Consider the following 23,146-nt stretch of genomic DNA (forward strand, 5'->3'; position numbering starts at 1 on the left):
ATCACAGCTACTATGCCAACTGCGTACATTAGTGAGCAATGCGGTCACTGACGACATTTTGCGGAATATTTGGCCATCGCGCCTGCCACCCCACTTGCAGAAAATATTGACAGTGTGTGCTGGTGATCTGGATGCATTCGCGCAAACTGCGGATCACGTAGCGAAATGTATCTATCCGTATGCAATGCAACAGTTTGCTCACAACCTCGGGCAGATAACACTCTCACCATGCTACAAGCACAGGTTGCCGAGCTCACCATGCAAGTAGCCTCATTACGGACCCAGACTGCCAGCCGCCGATCTCGTGGCCACCGCTCACCAGATTAGCGCAGCCGCTCACCTTTGTCAACAAGAATCTGTTGGTATCACCAATGATATGGTTCCAAGGTGCGCAAGTGTAAACTGCCGTGTGAACAGGGAAACTCAGCTGGAAGTCAATGATGACAGCCATTGGCTCTCCAGGCGGCAGCTTTCGACTGTTTTGTAACGGAACATAGCACAAAGTTACAGTATTTGGTAGACACGGGTGCTGAAGTTTCAGTCTATCCATCTGCCTGTCTGCCATGTTGCAAATGTGATGACTGCCACCTTTTCGCAGCCAGTGGTTCCACAATAACAACATATGGTCATGTCACATTACTTTGGAACTTGGGCCTGCAGCGCAAATTTGAATGAAAATTTGTAGTAGCAGATGTGACGCGCCCCATACTTGGAGCAGATTTTTTATTATTTTGTGGACTGGTGCCTGACCTCCAACACCGACGCCTTCTTGACCCTACTACCAACCCAGCAAGCCAAGGTCGAGTGCGTTGTGTGGAAGACACAGTAGTATGAGTGGTTACTGGTGATTCTCCATTTATAGAGCTCCTTAGACAGTTCCCTGAGCTCGCATGTCAGACTCCCACACTACCACCTGTGCAGCACTTGACAGTGCACTATATTTTGACTACACCTGGGCCACCACTACATGCCCGACCACATCACTTGACACTCCAGAAACTGAAGATAGTTAAGCAGGAATTCTCATACATGGTAGCACAGGGAATATGCCACCCATTGAGTAGTAGTTGTTCATCTCCTCAACATGTGGTACCAAAGAAGAATAACGAATGGTGTCCATGTGGCAACTACAAACAGCTCACTGCCAGAACCATTCCAGTCCCGCATATCAAAGCTTTTACTTTCAATGTCCACGGTAAGCAAATCTTTTCTACATTGGACTTAGTTCGTGCATTTTACCAGATACCTGTGGCACCTGACAACATTGCTAATATAGCTGTTTTCATGCCGTTTGGATTCTTTGAATTTATCTGAATGCCTTTTGGACTTTGTAATGCTGCCCAAACGTTTCAACGGTTCATGGATTAAGTGGCACGTGACTTAGACTTCTGTTATGTGTATATTGACAACGTTTCGGTCATGTCAAATTCAGAGGCAGAATACCTATAACACTTACGACAGATCTTCACTCGTTTACATGCACGTGGCCTGCTCATTTTGAAGTGCATTTTTGGAGCAGCTGAAGTACAGTTCCTAGGCTACACTATCAACGCTCAAGGCATACGACCACCACAGGAGAAAGTAGATGCTATACTGAATTTTCCCCAGCCTATGACGCTTAAAGAATTACATAGATTTCTTGGCATAACCAATTTTTACTGTCTATTCATTCACAATCATGCCTTCCTAGCTGCACTTTTAAATAAGTTCTTGCAAGCTTCACCAAAGCCGAAAGACAAACTCAAGGTCGAACAGTGAGACGAGTTGGCATTTAACAAGCTAAGACTGCCTTTGCAGAAGTTACATTGTTAGCTCTCCCAGTTCCGCAGGTGCCTCTCACCCTGATGGTCAACACATCTGCAACTGCAGTCAGTTCTGTATTGCAATAGCATATAGACAGGCACTGGCACCCCTTAGCCTTTTCAGTAAAAAGCTATTGCCATCTAAACAGCATACGCCTACTGCCTTACAGTCATCGATCATTTTACATGCTGGCCCGAAGTGTTCCCGATCACCGACAGCACTGCCAAAACTGCCACGACTGCATTCTTCAGGGGATGGATCGCCCATTTTGGAGTGCAGTTATGAATCACAACAGACCAAGGAAGATAGTTTGAGTCGTATTTGTTCAAAGAGCTCTCTATCCTACTGGGTGCAAGGCGCATTAGAACTACAGCTTACCACCCATCAGCAAATGGGTTAATTGAACGCATGCACCGCCAACTGAAAGAGTCGCTTCATTGTCACGACTCACAGCGTGTACATTGCTGAAAGAAGACCTGAATGCCATAACTGCAGAACTTGTTTATGGCCAGCCGATACAACTTCCCGGCCAGTTCTTTGCTGATGTGCCAGACAACGGCATTGAGACTTCAGATTTTGTACAAAATCTGTGTATACGAATCCGGCAACTATATCCCGTTGCTCCAAGGGATCGGCAGACCCGTCGCCCATTTGTGTTTGATGAGTTACGGGAATGCCAACACGTCTTCTTACGGCATGACACAGTACGCAAGCTGCTGCAGCCACCCTATGACGGACCTTATCGTGCCTTCAGTAGGGAGGACAAGACAGTCAATGTCGATGTGACTGGTACACCAACCACCATCTCCGTTGACAGGCTCAAACCAGCTTTCCGCACTCCCTACACTGGTACGGATGCATCTACACACACTACGGACATGACCGAAGCCCCAACCACTCCACTGCACATCACAGGTCAGCCTCAATGGACGTCTGAGGCTACCTCTAATGCTCCATCAGCAGCCCATTGTAACCTGGTCCGGATGACTTGTCTGTTTCAACAGAAAGTACCGTTGACACTAAGGGGGGAGTGGTGAAGTGCATTATAATGCTGTGTTTGAGTGATTGCCATTTGTAATTATTATCTCTGGGGTAGTCTCTGACTTGTGTTTCCTCATTTGTTTTCATGCTGTTCTTATGTTTAATTTTCTAATAAAGGAGTCATATGAGTTACAGTGTGTTTTTATGTTGCAATTAAGTAAATACAACTAGTCCCGCAAGAAACTCTTTGGTGGCTTCAGTATATATCTCCGTAGTGGATTACAAGGTTTGATGTAAAATTCTGAGGTTCACAAGTCCTGTAATTTATTCAATTTCTTAATTACTGGCTTATTTGGATTATTACTGTTTGTTTCAGAAAAATAAGAGCAGTAAAAGTACAACATTATGTCTGGGATGAAACAAGCTTAATAGTTCAAAAATTGAAAGTAATTCTGGGTGATTGGGAGTTTTAATTAATATTAACTTCTTTGTTAATTACTTTCCACAGTATATTAACTGCTAATTGGAAAGGGCAAAATTAGAGCTATCCAATGAACTAAGTCTTTTTGTGAGTAAACAGTCATTGGTTTGTGGAATTTTTATGATCACATTATATTGGAATGACTTCAATTACAAATTTTTCTCAAAGGAAAATGTTTTGTGGAAAACTAACTATGCCATCTGCACTCAAATATTCTGGTGTACTGTGAATTTTAATAAAGTACTAGCTAACTAGGAATTTTGGCATTTTAAGTAAATGATCTATGTCTGCTACCAGCCTAATAATTTTAAAAAAATAATCATTTATTTAAAGGGATGCTGAATCATGACCTAATATCTCCACTATATGGTGAGCAGCAACTATCCTTTTCATAACAGTGTTACATTCCTTCCTGGATTTTCCATTGCTTAAGTTGTTAAGGTGTAGAATGGTAGCAAATGGAGTAATTTCACCTTGCAGTGTTTCAAGTGATATTGAAACCTGCTTGTTTTTTTAGATATGCAGATGATACTTTTTTTTTTTATTTGGTCTCTTAAAATTGAGAATTCAAAGCGCTTTTTAGAACATCTGTATTCAGTCCATGCAATGTTTCAAGTGATATTGAAGCCTGCATCTTTTTAGGTATGCAGATGATACTTTTGTTATTTGATCTCATAGAATTGAGAATTCAAAGTGCTTTATAGAACATCTGTATTCAATCCACCTGAACATTCATTTCACTATGGATGTTCCCCCAGGGGGCTTGCCTCTCTTTGCCAGGTTCATGCTTGAATACCGTGGGGCCTCAGCCTTTGCAGCATTTTTTCCCTTCTACGTCTACATGGATACTCGGCAAATCACATTTAAGTGCCTGGCAGAGGGTTCATCGAACCACCTTCACAATTCTCTATTATTCCAATTTCGTATAGTGCGCAGAAAGAATGAACACCTGTTTCTTTCCACACGAGCTCTGATTTCCCTTATTTTATCATGGTGATCGTTCCTCCCTATGTAGGTTGGTGTCGCCAAAATATTTTCGCATTCGGAGGAGAAAGTTGGTGATTGGAATTTCGTGAGAAGATTCCCTCGCAATTAAAAATGCCTTTGTTTTAACGGTTTCCAGCCCAAATCCTGTATCATTTCTGTGGCACTCTCTCACATATTTTGCGATAATAGAAAACTTCAACTTTTTCGATGTACTCTGTCAGTCCTATCTGGTAAGAATCCCACACCGCCAGCAGTATTCTAAAAGGGGACAGACAAGTGTAGTGTAGGCAGTCTCCTTAGTAGGTCTGTTACATTTTCTAAGTGTCGTGCCAATAAAATGCAGTCTCTGGTTAGCCTTTCCCACAACATTTTCTATGTGTTCCTTCCAATTTAAGTTGTTCGTAATTGTAATACCTAGGTATTTAGTTGAATTTACGGCTTTTAGATGAGACTAATTTATTGTGTAACCGAAATATAACGAGTTCCTTTTAGCACTCATGTGGATGACCTCACACTTTTCGTTATTCAGGGTCAACTGCCTCTTTTCGCACCATTCAGATATTTTTTCTAAATCATTTTGTAGTTGGTTTTGATCTTCTGATGACGTTATTAGTCGATAAATGACAGTGTCATTTGCAAACAACCGAATATGGCTGCTCAGATTTTCTCCCAAATCATTTATATAGATAAGGAACAGCAAAGAGCCTATAACACTACCTTTGGAATGCCATAAATTATTTGTTTTACTGTTTACACCTTCCGTGGTGCACGTCTATCCTCTTGCTGTTCTTTTTCTCCTCCTTGGGGAACATGTCTGGGGTATTATCAGGAATGTTCTGCATTCCATTGCTGACGTGCAAACAGTCTCACCTATGCTTTTCGCACCCTTTTCCTGTCTTTGTTTCCCTTCTCCTCTTGTTTCTCCGCTTTGGCATTTGAGGATCCTCTTTTTTTCTTCTTCTTCCTCCTTGTGCGCTACTGAAGGCCGGCCCATGCATTGGATGTGTAACAGGTGACTAGGTAACGCGTAATTCCCAGCCCCGAGTCAAAAGGTAGGGTTCACACGTACCCCCTGGTACAGGCCAGGCCCAGGGAGGGGTGATTGCCTGAGCTGCAACCTTCCCAAATTGCCACTTAGTCCCTCTGTCAGGTGTTTGGGAGGTGTGATCTGAGGTGTGAACAATCGCCTAAGGTGGGTGCGCCCCCTTCTGAAGGTGCTCCCCTGTTGGAAGGAGCGTGCCGTCGGAGATGCTGGCCATTATGGGGTATTTTCTCGTGATAAGTCAATCATCTTTCCAATCGATGTCTACAAAACATAAACGAAATGAGGCTTATGATTCAAAGACCCTTCCCACTGCACCACGGTTCATCACTGCCTCACATACTGAAGACGGTCAGTCCTTCGCCACAGTAAATCCATTTATTATTCAGAAAGGTGTTGATTCAGTTGCTGGCCCTGTGAAATCCTGCTCTCGTTTATGGAATGGCACTTAGCTTCTGATTCTCAAGCACAACAATTGCTTGCTGCCTCCCTTCTCCACAGCTGCCCTGTTTGTGTCGAGGCCCATAGAACTTTGAATTCTTCCCATGGTGTAATTTACACCAGGCACCAATCTTACCTCTCTGATCAAGGTGTAATTGCCGTGCATCGTGTAATGAAAAAGGCAGATTCCTCCAGAGTGCCTACCTGCACTCTTTTCCTCACCTTTGATAGAGTGCCGCTGCCATCCAAGATCAAAGCAGGCTACGAATTATCACAGTCTGGCTGTACATTCCGAACCTGATGTGCTGCTACCAGTGTCAATCTCATGAAGACTTCCTGTGGACCTCCAGCCTTTAACCAGAAAGGTTTGAATAAGTCCACCAAAGGAAACGGTCTTCTCCTTTGCCAACTTGAACATCCTGTTCGACGGTTTCACCACATTGTACCTTAGCCCTGCCAGTCTCTGTCTCGCTGGAGCGTGCAACTAACCGTTTTTCAGCATTGGACTCCATGGACTGACCGCACAAGCAAGCTGATGCTTCTGTGGACTCCATGAAGCAGGATCCTCCTGCTTCTGTGCATTGTAGTAGCGACTCTATACCGGCTGTCACTTGGTGGCTGCCAGGTTGACACACCTACATCACTTCCTTCTCGTGACTGTCCTCCAATGGAACGTTGCGGACTTTGATCCCACAAAGAGGATTTATGGCTGCTGTTAGCATCACAGCATCCCCTTGTACTCTAGCTTCAGGAAATAAAATTGCGCCCTATGTCTGCTTTGAGCTTTTACATTACTTACCAATTCGTTTCGACCTTCCCCCTGCAGTCAGCATTCCAACTCATGGAGGCGTCATGCTGCTCCTATGGGATGGCATTCCTATTCATCTCATGTCCCTGACTACCTGTCTTCAAGCTGTTGCAGCTCACCTTTTTCTTCCTCGCCTGACTTTTTATGTTCCTCTGTCATTCGATGTCACCAGGGCAGACTTCCTTCAGCTTATTGGGCAGCTACCTCCCACATTTTTGTAACTCGGTGACTTAAATGCGCATCATCCCCTCTGGGGTTCTCCCAGGACCTGTCAGAGAGGTGCCCTCTTGGCTGACCTTAACCAACTTAACCCCTTCTGCCTTAACCCTGGAGCACCCACTTTCCTTTCCAACTTCTCGCACATCTGTTCTCATTTGTACCTACCTTTTTGCACTGCCCAGCTTCCCCATTTTCTTGAATGGTCTGTTCTTTCTGACACCTACTCGAGTGATCATTTCCCATGTGCTCTCCATTTGCTGACTCCTACCCCATCCATGTGCTCGCCCAAATGGCTTCGAAGAACAAGATTTCCCCAGTTGTGATGACCAGGTGGTCTATTTCACCATTGTTATCCTTACTGCTGCAGAACATTCTATTCCTTGCCCTTCCTCTTTACCATGTTGTGTCCCAGTCCCTTGGTGGACTGAAGCATGTCATGATGCAATTTGTGCACAGAGATGTGCTCTCCGCATTTTTAACCGTCATGTACAATGTAAAACTGCATTCGTTATAAACAGATACATGCAAAGTGTCGTCGCGTTCTTTGGGATAGCTAATATGCTCGGTGGATTTCATTCACTAGTTATTTTAACAGCTCCACCCCTTCCTTTGTCGTGTGGACCAATCTCCGACAGCTCTCTGGGACCAAGATCCACTCCCCCATTTCCAGCCTCACAGTAGCAGACGATGTTATCGTGGACCCTGTTGCTATTTCCAAAACCTTGAGCCACCATTTTGGAGAAATTTCAAGCTCTTCCCACTATCACCCTACCTTCTTCCATCGGAAATGAGTGGAGGAGTCTCAGTCGATACCCTTCTCTTCTCCAAATTGTGAGTGCTACAATGCCACTTTTACTATGACGGAGCTCAGTCATGCTCTCAGTTCATCCCAATCCTCCACCCCAGGGTCGGACGTGATCAACATTCAGATGTTGCAGCATCTTTCTCTTATGGGCCAGCACTTTCTGCTTAACACGTACCACTGCATCTGGGCAGAGGGCACATTTCCCGGACGCTGGCATGAAGCCACCATCATACCCATACCTGAGCCCAGTAAGGACAAAAACTTTCCTTCTAGCTACCGCCCCATTTCTCTTACCAGCTGCATAAGCAAGGTGATGGGATGTATGATTCATGCCCAGCTGGTATGGTGGCTTAAGTGTCATATTTACTGACGAATGCACAGTGTGGATTTCGAGCACATTGTTCTGCAGTTGACCCTCTCATTACTTTGTCCACTCATATCATGAATGGTTTTCTGCGGAAATCTCAGACTGTGGCCGTGTTTTTCAATTTGGAGAAGCCCTACGACACCTGCTGGAGAACTGATATTTTCTGTGTTCTTTATTTGTGGGGCTTCTGTGGTCACCTGCCCTGCTACCTTCAGGCATTTTTACTAGATCAAGTTCTCAAGTTGCATGTGGTTTCTGCCTTGTCGGACACCTTTATCCAGGAAAACGTTGTGCCTCACGGTTCTGTCCTGAGTGTCGTCCTCATTGCTATCACCATTAACCCTATAATGGCCTGTCTCCCACCCGAATGTCCAGTCCCCTTTTTGTTGATGATTTTGCCATCTATTGCAGTTTTCCATGGACCTGGCTGACTGAGCAGCATCTTAAGTGGTGTCTTGATCATCTTTACTCCTAGAGCATCGACAATGGCTTTCGCTTTTCGAGTGATAAAACTGTCCAGAGAGTGGGGTGGCCAGGGTGCTGGACCATTCCTTCCAGTCCACTAATCCGGACCTTACTCCCGTCTCCAGACATTACACCCCTTGACTTTTTTTACTGGGGCTATATCAAGGGCAGAGTCTTCGTCACACCAGTTGCTTACGTCAATGAACTGAAGGCTAGGATACAAGCTTCTGTGAGTACTGTGACAGAACACGTTACGAAACACCTGGCAGGAACTGAAATACTGCCTCGACATTCTCCGAGCTACCAAGGGAGCACACGTTAAGGTTGACTAACATAAGTGGTCTTAAAAAACTACTAACACTAACCTATGTAATGGCATCAAATATAACTTGTCAAATGGTTATTCCGTAATAAATTGTTATAATCAGGGCAAGACTTTGTGCTCACCATGTATTTTAACATGTCATTTTCACCTAAAAATCAGAAAAACAAATGTAGTAGGCTTAACAGAAAAAATTGCTCATTGACAACAGGTATAAAGAAGTCATGCTCAAAAATGAAGATTATATGAGATCCCCAAGTCGTCCACAGTATCCAATGAATTCCTTGCATACTTCAAGAATTATAAAATGATACTTAAAAAAGTGATCAATGAAGCTAAAGTAACAGCAAATGACTGCTATATAAATAACTGAAATAACAAAATGAAAGCTGTATGGAGTATAGTGAAACAGCAAACTGACGCTGTTTCTCCTCAAAATTCCAATATTAAATTGAATTGTAACAGAAAAGAAATTCGTGATCCTAAAGAAATAGCAAATGTGTTTAATAATAATACAAGAAAGGAAAGTTGCTACTCACCATATAACGGAGATGCTGAGTCACGATAGGCACAACAAAAAGATTCACACAGTTGTAGCTTTCGGCCATAATTGTCTGAATCTTTTTGTTGTGCATATCGCGACTCAGCATGTCTGCTATATGGTGAGTAGGAGCTTTCCTTCTATGGTATTGTTACATTCCATCCTGGATTTTCCATTATTTGAAATGTGTTCAATACTTATTTTAGCAATATAAGTGATCAATTAATAGCTGAAATCAAACCTAGCAATACAAACTGTCCAGTATCATCTGTAAACACACTATGTGATCAAAAGTATCCAAACACCTGGCTAAAAATGACTTAAAAGTTTGTGTTGCCCTCTATCGGTAATGTTGTAATGCAATATGGTGTTGGCCCACCATTAGCCTTGATGACAGCTTCCACTCTTGTAGGCAGATGGTTCAATCAGGTGCTGAAAGGATTCTTGGGGAGTGGCAGCCCATTCTTCATAGAGTGCGGCACAGAGGACAGGTATCAGTGTCGGTTGGTGAAGCCTGGCACAAAGTTGGCATTCCTAAACATCCCAAAGGTGTTTTATAGGATTCAGGTCAGGACTCTGTGCAATCCAGTCCATTACAGGGCTGTTACTGTCGTGTAACCACTCCGCCACAGGCTGTGCATTATGAACAAGTGCTCGATCATGTTGAAAGGTGCAATCGTCATCCCTGAATTGCAATTCAACAGAGGGAAGCAAGAACTATCTTAAAACATCATTGTAGGCCTGTGCTGTGGTAGTGCCATGCAAAACAACAAGGGGTGCAAGCCCCATCCATGAGAAACACGACCACACCATAACACCATTGCCTCCAAATTTTACTGCCAGCACTATGCACGCTGGCAGGTGACATTCACCAGGCATTTGCCATACCCACACCCTGCCGTTGGATTGCCACATTGTGTATCGTGATTCATCACTCCCACAATGTTTTTTCCAGTTCAGTTTTCCAATGGTTACACTCCTTACACCAAGTGAGCTATCATTTGCATTTACCGGCGTGATGTGTGGCTTATGAGCAGCTGCTTGATGATAAAATTCAAATCTTCTCCCCACCTGCCTAACTGTCATAGTGCTTGCAGTCGATCCTGATGCAGTTTGGAATTCCTGTGTGATGGTCTGGATAGATGTCTGCCTATTACACATAGAACCCTCTTCAAATGTTGGCGGTCTCTGTCAGTCAACAAATGAGGTCAGCCTGTACGCTTTTGCTCTGTATGTGTCCCTTCCTGTTTCCTCTTCACTATCACGTTGGAAACAGTGGACCTAGGGATGTTTAGGAGTGTGGAAATCTCACGTATAGAAGTACGACACAAGTGATACCCAATCACCAGACCACTTTTGAAGTCCGTGAGTTCCGTGGAGAGCCCCATTCTGCTCTCTCATGATGTCTAATGACTACTGAGGTCGCTAATGTGGAGTGCCTGGCAGTAGGTGGCAGCACAATGCACCTGATAAGAAAAACATATGTTTTTGGGGGGTGTTTGGATACTTTTGATCACATAGTGTACCAACATAAATCCTACTTCACTGTTTCTTATTCCAATGACCCGGAAAGAAGTCTTGTTACTTATCAGAACTTTAAAAGTGAATCATTCCACTGGAATAGTGGCATTCCACACACTGTTATTAAAAAATGTGGAGACCTCATTATTGAACCATTAGCTCACAATTATTATTATTATTATTATTATTATTATTATCATCATTATTATTATCTTCTTCCCCTTTCCAGACCTTAGGTCTTATTATTATTATTATTATTATTATTATTATTATTATTATTATTATTATTATTATTATTTGCTTTTATGGCCTCATTGGGCCACTTTAGTCAATCATTCCCTGATCCTCTTTTTGAGTAAGCATGTGTTTCATTCTTTCTTATTTGCCCCAGTATATTTTCATTTTTTCTGATCTTTCCTCATCTCTAAATACCCTTTTCATTGTGCATCGTTTGTCTACTTTTGGTTTAAAGCTTATTTTCTTGTCTTTCAGTTTCTTGGGGTTTTCTGTCTTGTTTCGCAGATCGTCCAAAGTTATATCTAGTTCTCCCATATGCTCTTTAATTTCCTTGATCCATCCTACTTGTTGCTTCAGATTCCACAGTTTCTGCGTAATTTTTCTTGCTAATATGGTTTCTGGTGTTCTCATTATGTGGCCAAAGAAAGAAATACTCTTTTCATGTATATTATCTGTGATGGGCTCCGGTTTCCTGTAGACTACTTCATTCGATACTATCTGCCATTCTCCTTCCTTCTGGTATTTTTTTATTTATGCGTGTTCTAGCTATTCTTCTCTCTACTTGAAGTATTTTTTCGACTCTGTTTCTCTGAGTGACTTTAAAAAGAGTCTCGCTTGTGTATGTTACCTCTGGCTGAACCACCGTTTTATAGTGTTTTAATTTTGTTTGAATTGATAGAAATTTCTTATTGTATGTAGTCCATGTTAGTTTTTGAGCTGATATCATTGTATTGGGCTTTCTTGCCAGGCAGGTTTCTGATCCAAGTTGTGTGTTATAATCCCTCCAAGACATTTAAATTGCTTCACTGTTTTAATGTTTCAGTTGTCGACTGTTACGTGGTATATTACTAGCAGGTCTGCTGCCATCTTCTTGGTCTTTTCAAAAGCTATTTGGAGTCGTACTTTTTGCACTATATTTTGCAGACTCATTATTTGATTACTAGCTTCTTGTACATTATTAGCTAGTAATGCCAAGTCATCTGTGAATCCCAAACAATTTAGGTTTATATCATATTTCTTGGTTCCAATTGTTATGTTTTTAGGATTCTTTTTGTACTATTCTCTCATCAAATATTCAAGCACACAGTTGTAGAGCAGTGGTGACAGACCATCTCCTTCTCTTAACCCTGTTTTAATTGTAAATGGCTCACATAGTTCTCCTCTGAATTTTACTTCGGACTTGGTATTTGTAAGAGTTAATTTTATCGTTTTTATTAATTTGGGATGAAGTCCAAAATTTCTTAATATCTCCACCATAGAAGATCTGTGGATGCAATCATAAACTTTTTTGAAGTCTACAAAGGTTATGACTAGTTGCTTCTGTCTCCTTTTAGGCATCCATTATTAATTTTAATGTGTTGGTCTGTTGTGGGCTGCTTATCCACGGTCTAAATCCTCCTTGATATTCTCCTAGTTCCTTTTCCAGTTGATCTTTACAGTGATTGTAGAGAATTCTTGACAATATTTTATTTCCACAATCCAATAGGGAAATTCCTCTGTAGTTCTCCAGATTTGATTTTTCTCCTTTTTGAGTATGGGGTGTATGAGAGTTGTAGTCCAATGACCTGGTAGCTCTTCTCCCATCCAGATTTTAACTTTACATTGATGTAATGATATCTTCATGGGTTCTGATGCATATTTCCAGAGTTCTGTAAATTTTTGATCTTCTGCACTTGCTTAGATGACCAAACTAGAAAGTGCTGGTATATAGACACACAAATTTCAAGCTTTCGCAACCCAATGTTGCTTCATCAGGAAAGAGGGAAGGAGAGGGAAATACGAAAGGATGTGGGGTTTTAAGGGAGAGGGTAAGGAGTCATTCCAATCCCAGGAGCAGAAAGACTTACCTTAGCAGGAAAAAAAGACAGGTATACACTCGCGCGCGCACGCACACACACACACACTCACACACACACACACACACACACACACACACACACACATATCCATCTGCACATATACGGACACAGGCAGACATATGTAAATGCAAAAAGTATGGGCTGAGATTTCAGTCGAGGCGGAAGTACAGAGGCAAAGATGTTGTTGAGTGACTGGTGATGTACGAGGGGTGGCAACTTGAAATTAGCGGAGGTTGAGCCCTGGTGGGTAACGGGAAGAGAGAATATATTGAAGGGCGAGTTCCCATCTCCGGATTTCTGATAGGTTGGTGTCAGTGGGAAGTATCCAGATAACCCGGATGGTGTAACACTGTGCCAAGATGTGCTGGCTGTGCACCAAGGCATGTTTAGCCACAGGGTGATCCTCATTACCAACAAACACTGTCTGCCTGTGTCTGTTCATGCAAATGGACAGTTTGTTGCTGGTCATTCCCACACAGAAGGCTTCACAGTGTAGGGATGTCAGCTGGTAAATCACATGGGTGCTTTCACAAGTGGCTCTGCCTTTGATCGTGTACACCTTCCGGGTTACAGGACTAGGGTATTTGGTGGTGGGAGGGTGCATGGGACAGGTTTTACACTGGGGACGGTTACAAGGGTAGGAGCCAGAGGGTAGGGAAGGTGGTTTGGGGATTTCATAGGGATGAACCAAGAGGTTACAAAGGTTAGGTGGGCAGTGGAAAGACACTCTTGGTGGGGTGGGGAGGATTTCATGAAGGATGAATCCTATTTCAGGGCAGGATTTGAGGAAGCCATACCCTGCTGGAGAGCCACATTCAGGGTCTGATCTAGTCCCGGAAAGTATCCTGTCACAAGTGGGGCACCTTTGGGGTTCTTCCGTGGGAGGTTTTGGGTTTGAGGGGATGAGGAAGTGGCTCTGGTTATTTGCTTCTGTACCAGGTCGGGAGGGTAGTTGTGGGATGTGAAAGCTGTTTTTAGGTTATTGGAGTAATGGTTCAGGGAATCAGGACTGGAGCAGATTCGTTTGCCACAAGGACCACACCTGTAGGGAAGGGACTGTTTGATATGGAAGGGGTGGCAGCTGGCTCATTGCATTTTTGCCATTGTCAGCAATAATGGAAACTAATTTTTGTGCCATTTTGACTGAATCCATCTTGGCTCATTGCGTTATCGCCATTGTCAACAATAATGGAAACTAATTTTTCTGCCATTATGACCGAATATTAAAATTAAAATTTTGAAAAATAGGAAACTGAAATATATTATTATTTTTGAAAATTTGAACATACGATTTACGTGTCGTCAAGAGTTAATTGGCTACTTTTATGATGCACGAGATATTGTGACACAATAACTTCAAACTTTTCTCCTCCTAATCATTATGTAAAATTTCTGAAAAATTCACTACAATACATATAGGAAGGGAAGGAAAGGGATGTGTAATTGCTATGCAGGAGACGCTACCAAGTGTAACTAAGCAAGCGGTTATGTAGCAGTCCTACCTTTGCTGCAATGAAACAAACAGCGTATTTCCAAAATTTTCTGTAAATACTGGTTTCCATTTTAAATTGGTTACTTTATCCACAAGAATGTTTGATTCTTGTTATTTTGCTTCCAGTTGTGATGTCGCACATGAAAATTTAAAAAGAATTATTACATGCAAAAAATTTCAACAGTGTCATATATAATTTTGAATAACTTACTTTATACACAACTGGTTTCATGGCTTTCTCAATGTCATGTCACCAGGTCGCCAGTTGTGCAAAAATATAAGTTATTATTATTATTATTATTATTATTATTATTATTGTTATTAGAATGAACCATAGTATCATCAAATTTGATTTTATAAAATTTCAAAGTGAATTAATTGTCTTTCGGTCTTAATTTACAAATCTTGTAAATTGTAAGTCAGTAGTAGTGTGAACTTATGTCAATTTTGCTTTCTTTACATTGTTGAGATTTACGGAATTTAGTTCTATGCTTCTTCCACCATAAGTGCTTCTCATTTTTGACCACGAATACAATACAGATTTTTATCAGACTTCCTCTTCAGATACAGGCAGCTACAGTGACATTACGTTAGCATAATGCGTGGAAGAAAAGAAAACTTTGTGGTATTGCACTAAAAAGAACTCTCACACTTCAAATTTCCATAAAAATTATTATTTAGACAACACAAAGTACACTACACACTTCTCACAAAAAATAAGTCTTCTCCCTACTAGAACTAACAGTCTATGTAATAACTGACAAAGAAAAATGAACAAAGTTTTTATCATTTGTCATTCGCCTTAGCAAAATACATCTTCTCCAATGCTTACAGAGGTCACGCTAGTGTTTGTTATCATTGCTTTTTAGCTTTTGTCGTATCTTGTTGGGGCTTTTACTTATGTACCTATAAGTAGTTTCTGAGCTCAATCAAAGCTTTGCAGACTTCCTGAATTGTCAATTGGTTTATATTTTCTGGTGGTGTTTTTATTGGAGTTACTGTGTTTATTTCAAGAAGCTCAGGATGATCCTCGCAATTTAGCAATTTGTTAAATGTTTCTGCTAAAATTTCTGAATTTCTTTTATCATTATAGGCCATCTTATTGTTTTTATCTTTTAGCATTAGTGTTGGGGGATCATATCTTTGGAGTTGTCTGCGAAATGTTTGGTAGTAATCTCATGAGTTTGTTTTCTTACTATTTGTTTCTATCATAGAAAGTATATCTTTTTGATATATATAATTTTTTCCTCCGATACCTTAACCAGGCGTGGTGTGTATCTTCCCCCGTTTTATCACATTCGTCCTTCCACCACTGATGTTTTTTCCTAGGATTTATTGGGGCTGCTTGTTCAGCTATTTGTTTCAATTGGGGAATTATTTCATCCAGATCATTTGTTATTTTTATATTCCTATTTTGTTCATCATATTCATCTTTATTTATCAATTTATGAAGGTCATAGGTTCTTTTCTTTTTTGGGTAGGATTTTTTCTTTCTCAATTGGGTGAATTTAATTTTTATTTTTATCAAGTAATGATCTGATCGGGTGTCAGTTCCTCTCAGGACTTTCACATTTGTAGATTTCCTTATGGTAGTTCTTACCCATGCAGACATAATCCTACTGCCATTCTCCTTTTGCACACTCTGGGTGTTTCTAGGTTTTGAGTTTATTTGGTCTTCAGAATGAGATCAGTTTTAATCTGCCAGGAAGTTTATTTGTTCTTCTCATGAAGTATGTTGATTTTGAGATCATGTCATGGTTTCTACAGAATTCTACCAATCTCATGCCATTCTGGTTTGTTCTTCGTTGTACTGCCCGTTTCCCTATTACATCTCTGTATCTCCTTTTCCCTGCTTCATTGGGCATTAAAGTCTCTAGTTAAATTAATAACTCCAATTAAATTAATACTCACCTTTGTAATAGTTCCTTTCAAACCAGAATTTTCCCATCATGCCTAAAAACAGCTAAGCTCAAACCACTATTCAAAAAAGTTAAAAGGATCAAGTGGCTAACTACAGGCCCATTGCTCTACTATCTGTATTCTCAAAAATCATAGAAAAAATTGTTCAAAGAAGAGTAGTAGATTTTCTGGAAAACCAAAAAATTGTATCCACAGCACAATCTGGTTTCAGGAAAGGCCAATCAACTAATACAGCAATTTTTGAACTATTAAGTGAAGTACTTCAGGAAGTAGATAATGGCAAAAATGTTATTGGAATATGTGTAAATGTAATGCTTTTGATATCATAGATCTCACACAACTATTATGTAAGCTTGACAACATGGGGATTAGGAACATCTGACAACTGGATAAAGTCATACCTAAGCGATTGAAAACAATTGGTTGAAGTGCAACATCAAAATTTCTCAAACTCACTCAACGTTATTCAAACTATGAAACCATTAAATATGGAGTGCCACAAGGTTCAGTTCCAGGACCTCTTCTATTTCTGTTATATGTGAATGACCTAAACAGATTCTGCAAGATCGTCATCCAGTTTGTTGACAATACAAGAGTGCTAGGTAGTGGGAAAAAATGGAAATGCTTCAGAAGTCTACAACAGACACATTGCACAATATTGAAAACTGGTTCAGTCACAACAAATTTGTAATAAATGTAAGAAAGACAGTGGTACTAAATTTCTATAATGTTAAAAAGGTGAGCAAACTGTTCAGATTCAGATATCTGACAAATACTGTAAGAATGTAGACAACATTAAGTTCTTGGGAGTATGGCTCCAAGATATATGGGGGATGCATATTGAAAAAGTCTATAAGAAATTAAGCACTACATGCTACTTAATGAGAATATTAGTGGGATGCTGCATCAAGATTCTCTGAAAACTTTGTATTATGCCTATCAATAGCCCTACTCACAACTGAAGTATGGAATATTTTCTGGGATAACTCTTCTATTAGCCAAAAGCTCTTTAGGCTACAAAAAAGAATTATAAAAACTATGGAAGGTGTAAAATGAAACAAAACCTGTAGATCACTCTTTAAAAAGCTATGTATGTGTGTATCAGATAATCATGTTTGTGAAAAAACATTGAATGGAAAATCCCACTCTCTTCCAGAAAAATGAAAATATCCACTCCTATAACACCAGGCAAAAAGGAAACTTTCATTTAGAGTCCACCAACACCACCATGAATAAAATAGGAACCATGTATTATGGGAAAGTTATTTATAATAAACTTCCCCCATAAATTAAATCAGTAAATGACTTGGCAAATTTCAAGTCAGTTGCTAAGGCATCACTGCTTCTATGGCCTCCACAAGTTCCTTCAGGAAGTTCACTAACGATCTGTGTTTTTGCCTTAGTGATGTATCACATAAATGTTACTAGAACTGTAATGATTTAACATGTAAATGTTGCTGTAATACAAATTTAATCTGCTTTTTTGCTTTAAAATATCTACTCTTTATTTTTGTACAATATTTGCTCTCTATGTTGTAACACACTGATCATTTAATGTAGAAATAATGAAATTAATGCAAATTTAATATTATATTTTGTTATACATTGACTTGTCGTACATTCAGAATGTACTGTTTTTCTACTATATGATTACCAGGTCCAATAAAACTCTATTCTTCTCTACTCTACTAAAATCACAAAAGCAAAAAAAATGAGGAAAGGCAACAAAGCCATCTATAGATGCTTGATGGGAGTCGCAGAGATACATGAACAAATCAAAAATTTCACCAGCTTTCAAGCCTTCACTTTTTAGGAATCTGTCTGTCTGCTGTCCACCAGTCCTGCAGGCAAGTAGTTGCCTTTCCTCATTATTGTTTCAGTTCTGCTCTCTATGTTATATTATCATAACATCATGTTCGCAACTTATAATACAACACATTGTAGTTAACAACATATATAACCCAGGTTATGAAGCAACAGGGAAAGGTAAACAGGGAGGGTAGCAAGGATGGAGGCACAGTTGTCAGAGGGAAGCCAAAGATATTCTACTTTTAAGTACTGTGCCAGCTTCAAAACAAAGAGGATGCATACAGAAGTAAAGAGGTATATATTATTAAGATAAACACAACTATGTAGGATGAAAAGATGTGTGAATGGCTAAAGAGGAGAGAGAAAAAAGAGAAGACTGAAGAGTAAATGGGAGTGAGGTTGGTTAACGTAGGTTCAGTCCAGGGGGATGGTGGGATGAAAGGGTGTAAAGGGGGGCTACGGGTATGTTTGATACCGTTGGCCTGACAGAAGTCGTGGAAGGATGACGCCATGGATTGGGGAACATTATCGGAGACAGCAGATAGCCACAGCAATGTGAGCAACTGTAAGAGGCAGACTGTCCAGTGCATCACAGCGGGCAGAATCAATGTGAAAGCAGAGGATCTCCTGTTGATCAAAGGCAGGATCGGGGCCTGCTGGGAGACGTGAAAAGGTGTCTGCGTTAGCTTTGTGGTCAGTGGGCCTATACCAGATGGTGTATGCGTAATTACGTAAAAACAATGCCCAGTGCTGGAGACGTTGAGCCATCCGCTCTGGAAAGCGAGAGTGGGGTCCAAAACGTGTAACCAAGGGTTTATGGTCCATCAGGAGGGTGAAATTTGCCCCAAAGAGATAGGTGTGATATTTTTGGATGGCAAACACAATCGCCAGGGCCTCCTTTTCAATCTGGGAGTAGTTCCGTTATGCTGGGACAACGTCTTAGAAGCATAAGCGATGGGCTGTTTGGAGCAATCGGCATCCTGGTGCATAAGGACAGCCCCAATGCCATATGCTGACGCATCAGCCGCTACAACCAAAGGGCAGTCCGTAGAGAAGGGAGTAATGTAAGGGCGGACTTCACCATCGCCTTTAAACAGAGAAAAGCCTGGTCACAGGCAGGAGTCCAATCAAAAGGTACCCCATTGCGACGTAAGTGATTGAGGGATTGAGCAACGGCAGCAGCCTGGTGTAAGAACTTTAGGTTATTACTTAAAGTAACCTTGTCCAAAAATACTTGGAGTTCAGATAAGTCCTTGGGATGAGGAAGGGCCTCAATGGCCGCGACATTATGACCTGAAGGACGAATGCCATCTTTGTTAAGCCAGTGGCCTAAGTATTCCACTTCCAGTTGGGGAAAAAAAAAAAAAAAAAAAAAAACAAGACTTGTCCAGCCGACAACATAAACCAGCAGATTGCAGAGCGCGAAATAAGGCACTGAGGTTTTGCAAATGTTCCTGGCGGGAACGCTCGGTGACCAAGATGACATCCGGATAATTCACACAGGCAGGGATAGGCTGTGTAAGCTGCTCCAGGAATCGCTGGAAAATGGGCAGCGCTGAAGAGACACCAAAGGGAAGGCGCTTGTACTTATACAATCCAAAAGGGGTGTTGATAACCATGATGTTCTGAGATTCGGCATCCAAGGGCAACTGGTGGTATGCCTCAGCCAGGTTGATCTTTGAAAAATACTCTCCCCCGGGTAGCTTGGCAAGAAGGTCTTCCTGTCAGGGAATGGGGTAAGTGTCAATGAGGGACTGAGCATTGACTGTAGTGCTGAAGTCCCCACACAGCCGAAAGGACCCATTGGGTTTCTGCATGACCACCAGTGGTGTCGCCAAGGACTGTAAGTTACGGGCTCCAGAACACCAGCGGCCTGAAGCCGATCAAGTTCCTGCTTGACCGCCAGCCGTAAGGCCACTGTAAGGGGCCTGACTCGGAAAAAGCGAGGCTGTGCATCTGGCTGTAAGGTGATGTGCACCAGAAAGCCAGAAGCACATCCGAGATCTCTTGCAAACAATGATGCAAAAGTGGAGCACAGATTGTCCAAGTCCTGAAAAGGAACAGCCGTGGTAACAACCTTAACTTTGTCAGGAATTGAAAAGCCAAACAGTTGAAACATGTCCAGGCCAAAAATATTCAAAGCCGGGTGGTGGTCGACGGCAAAGAGGGTAAGGAGCTGTGGAACACGCTTGTCTGTCACCTGGACGATGAACTGTCCACGAAGGGGAATGGAACCATCTCCGTAGGCGACCAAACGAGCAAGAAGGAGGTGACAACTCAGGAGAGCCCAGCCGTGTGTACGTCGCCATATTAATCAGGGAGACAGTGGCCCCAGTGTCGACCTGAAAACTGACATCCTCAGTGAAAAGGCAGAGCGTGAGGAAAATCTACTGCGCTGACAGGTCCTCCTGTGGGACAACCGATTGAAGAGCATGGACTGTATCTTGATGCCAAAGAAGGGCAGAACTGGAGCAAATCAAGCGACTTCGTCAAACCAATTGGATGTGGTCTTCCTTGTTACACAGCGTGTACATTTTCCAGCGCTGGGGACAATCAGCCCGCGAATGTGCAGCAAAGCACTGGGCAAGATGGAAGTGGGCAGTACGACTGGCGACGAGGGGCGACCGAAGGCACCGATTCCATAGAGACGCTGGACAACAAGGAGTCCCGATGGTGCTAGCCTCTGTCGGCTGGGCCATGTCGACATCGCGAGGGCAGAACGCACCGTGACGCTGTGATCACCGCCATGTGCGGTCGCGTCATAAGACTCTCGTTAGCCGCTTGAGCAATTTCAAAGGAGTGGGCAATGCGGAGAATCTCTGCCAATGAGGGATTGTCGAGATTCAATGCCGCAGTATGGGCCTCAGGATCGGAAGCCAGCTGAACCACCACATCCCAGATCAGGGAGTCCGCATACAAAACCTTACACTGCTGATTGGTGTACGTAAAATCACATCGACGGCTGAGATCCTGCAAGTCCGTGACCCAGGAACAATAAGATTGACCAGGCTGTTTATGGTACTGGTGGAACTCCAGCCAAGAGGCAACCACATGGTAGTGTTGGGAATAATACTTTGTCAGTAAAAGGCATATCTTCTGGAAAGAGAGAGCCACAGGATCGGACAATGGTGCCAACTTGTGGAGAAGAAAGAACATGTCTGGGGCGGCCCAAGACAAAAACAATGACCACTGCAAGGATTCATCTGTGACTTGAAAAGCCATGAAATGTTGTTTCAGCCTATGTAATTAGGTTTCCCAGTCCTCTTTAGTATCATCAAATGGTGGAAACGCCAGCGGACGTGGGAAAGCATCAGAAACCCAAGGACTCGGAAGCTGTTGTTGCAACGCGTCCCGGGCATCGACTTTGCCCATTAGCAACTGCAGCGACTTTTGTAAGATGTCTGTCTGGAGCTGCTGCTGTTGCTCCAGAAGACAGACTAACTTTGCCTCCATGCTAGCAACTACCACCGTTTACCTCATCACCAATGATGCTGTAACCTGTTGTGACCGTGACTGTAATGGTTGCGGGATGGCTGAGAAAGCGCGATGGGACCAAACGGAGAGTGGCACACGAACAAACAAACTAACGGAAAGGACAGACACAAAATAATGACGGACTATGAAGAGAGACCTTACAACGACAACACACAAGAAGCAGCGGAGTGACAGAGCCAACCATACGAATCCAAGACGTCCACTAGTAATGAAAACAAACAATGATAAACACGCTGTCTGTTGTTGAGGTGATTTCTCAAGACTCATGCAATGATTAGACTCGCTGGCTAAGCGAGAGGCAGGTGCTTAAATACTCTATCAGGGGCGCCGCTATTGGCCGCTGGAACCACGTGTTCCACTATGGCACCCTCACACTAAATGCGGGCCAGGATGCTTGCGCCGCCACAGCTTATGGCGCGATGGTGCAGAGACCTCTAGGGGCCTTTGACATCCATGACGTCTGGCGGGGATTCAAATTCCGCAGCGCGTAGTACCAGATACTTCACAAAACTAAAAATTTATTCTGCATGAGAAATTAGTTGAGGATGGTCACACAGAAGTGGGTATTACTTGGAACACAGGATAAGAAGAACCCACCTTGTATGATGAAGAGAAGAGACAAGCTAAAAAAAAAAGTTTTTAGGGAGAAAATAGAAAGTCAAAGATGGTACATTATTAAGCACTTCACCAACTAGAAAGTGGAATGGAATAGCAACTGTGGGGGGATTGATAAAAATCAAGATAAAAAAAAAAAAAAAACTGACACCACTGCAGAAAGGAGAAAAGTGGGTTGATGTTAGACTGGCATAGTGTGGTGAAATGAGATTTTATGTTGGAGAGTAAGTTCTTATCTTTGAAGTTGAGGGAGACTACTTCTGGATGGGAGAAAGCAATTGGCCTTTGTGATATAGCAAGCACTTAGAACTCTTTAGTGAGGCTACAGAGCATATTCAGCTGTTACTGCGTGTGTGTTAGTGGTCATTCCCACATGCAGTACACACGCGCCAGCTGGTAAATCACATGTGTAGTTTAGCATATGGTTCTGCCTTCAGTGTTGTATATTTTTTCAGTAGCACTGCTGGAATTGTTGGTACTGAGTAGCTGCATGGGACCACTTCTTTGGTTTTGGCTTCATCCCTTTGAAGCGTAATTTCAAAATTTGATCCACTTCACACCAGCCAACCAGTAACAAAGTTTTCACTTCAACAGCTGTCACTCCTTTCACATTAAATGCTTAACTCCTTACAGCCTAGATAAACATTTCTGTTCCAACACTCAGTACCTCAACACCAATACAGACCTTGATAAAAAAAAACTCTGTAGCAAAGTGTCACCTTCCAACCCTTCTCTCCTCATCTCTTACCATCAAAAATCCTATTTACAAACAAATTAGAAGCACTCACCTTGTTACACAGTATCACTTTGGTATTGTTCCCCTCAATAGACTAATTTGCCAGAACTAAATTTTCTCAAGTTGAGCCCCAAAATGTGGTAATCTCTCCCTGTTACCCTTGCCTCAAGATCCACTGTTATCCTCAGTTGCCTTCTAAC

At 42.1% G+C, this 23,146-nt stretch overlaps 1 protein-coding gene across 5 annotated transcripts in view; it reads left to right on the forward strand.

Moving 5' to 3' along the window:
* The window catches only part of LOC126271912 (focadhesin), a 273,808-nt gene that overhangs the window by 143,328 nt on the left and 107,334 nt on the right, over nucleotides 1-23,146 (forward strand). The gene's annotated exons all lie outside the window — the stretch shown is intronic.

The sequence above is a fragment of the Schistocerca gregaria genome, chromosome 5 (genome assembly GCF_023897955.1).
Source record: "Schistocerca gregaria isolate iqSchGreg1 chromosome 5, iqSchGreg1.2, whole genome shotgun sequence".
NCBI classification, from domain to species: domain Eukaryota; kingdom Metazoa; phylum Arthropoda; class Insecta; order Orthoptera; family Acrididae; genus Schistocerca; species Schistocerca gregaria.